Genomic DNA, 1,214 nt, shown 5'->3' with positions numbered 1-1,214 from the left:
CAGCTATTTTTCCAAATACTTTGTATAGCACTGGGAGGATAGAGATGAGGTGGTAATTTCACATACACTCTATTGATCCTTTTTTGTGCAGTGGTTTTACCTCTGCATACTTAAGCACATCAGGGAAGTTTGCTTGCTCAAATGACTGACTGATTATTAAGGACAGAGGGTGTGCTATTTTATCAAATACAAATTTAATTACTTTGGTGGGTATTTGATCCCATCCTGGAGCATTTTTGTTTGTTAATGACAAAATAGCATTTTTACATCTTCAGCTGAGATTTTACTAAATATCACAAAGTGGTCACTATTATTGTTTAGGCCAAAGCAATTCACACTGTTTTGATAAGTAATCACATTTACACCAAATTTTGTTACATTTATGAGAAACTTATTAAAACATTGAGCTATTTGAGAAGAGTTTGAAATAGTAACGTTGTTTTGTATGTTTTTTGAAATTTCCTGGTGGTTAACTGTTGTACCTAATTCTGATTTAATAAAAGACCATACTGCTTTAGTTTTATTCTTATGTCCTAAAATGCGTGCAAGGGATAAGTCCCTGCAGACGCGCTATCCTCTGTGCCCACGGTGGCTCAGATGGATAGAGCGTCTGCCATGTAAGCAGGAGATCCCGGGTTCGAGTCCCGGTCGGGGCACACATTTTCAACATGTCCCCAATGAAGTACATCAACGCCTGTTTGCAGCTAGGGTGTCCATTTAATTATCATTTCACTTGTAATTGAATTAACAGCAACTCTTACAGGCATATCTTGTACATGAAGAATAGAAATCTTTACAAAACTGACTCATTCCTCATATGATTTGTTCACTGCATGAAATAGAAACAAACACTTTAAGTATCAATGAGCACACTGTACCATATAGTATTTAGTATTGCATTTTTGGACAACCTGTTTTTCCAGTTGGAAATTAAGTTTCTTACAAAATGCTTTCTTTAATGTGCACTCCTCTCATATTTAGTTACATGGGTAGCCACATTTTATATTTAATGCCTTATTACGAAGCTTCTCTTCATCATTAGGGATTCTACAGTTGGCCAGTGAAAAGCTAAACACACTATGTAACATTACTGACCTGGTTATATTGCTGGTATTCTTTGGTAATTTTGAAGTCTCATTCTCTGAAATTGGTTGGAGATTTAACCTAATATTTAAGTGATGGGCATGACACCATTGATTTAAACTTGAGATTAC

General features: G+C 35.6%; 1 non-coding gene across 1 annotated transcript; it reads left to right on the top strand.

Annotated features, from left to right (window-relative positions):
* The first annotated feature begins 581 nt into the window (after positions 1–581).
* Positions 582–656, top strand: Trnat-ugu (transfer RNA threonine (anticodon UGU)). Its single transcript has one exon. It is a non-coding gene; the product is annotated as a tRNA-Thr (tRNA).
* The last annotated feature ends 558 nt before the right edge of the window (positions 657–1,214 follow it).

This window comes from Schistocerca serialis, chromosome 3, assembly GCF_023864345.2.
Source record: "Schistocerca serialis cubense isolate TAMUIC-IGC-003099 chromosome 3, iqSchSeri2.2, whole genome shotgun sequence".
Taxonomy (NCBI): Eukaryota; Metazoa; Arthropoda; class Insecta; order Orthoptera; family Acrididae; genus Schistocerca; species Schistocerca serialis.
This window is presented reverse-complemented; position numbering and strand designations above follow the sequence as displayed.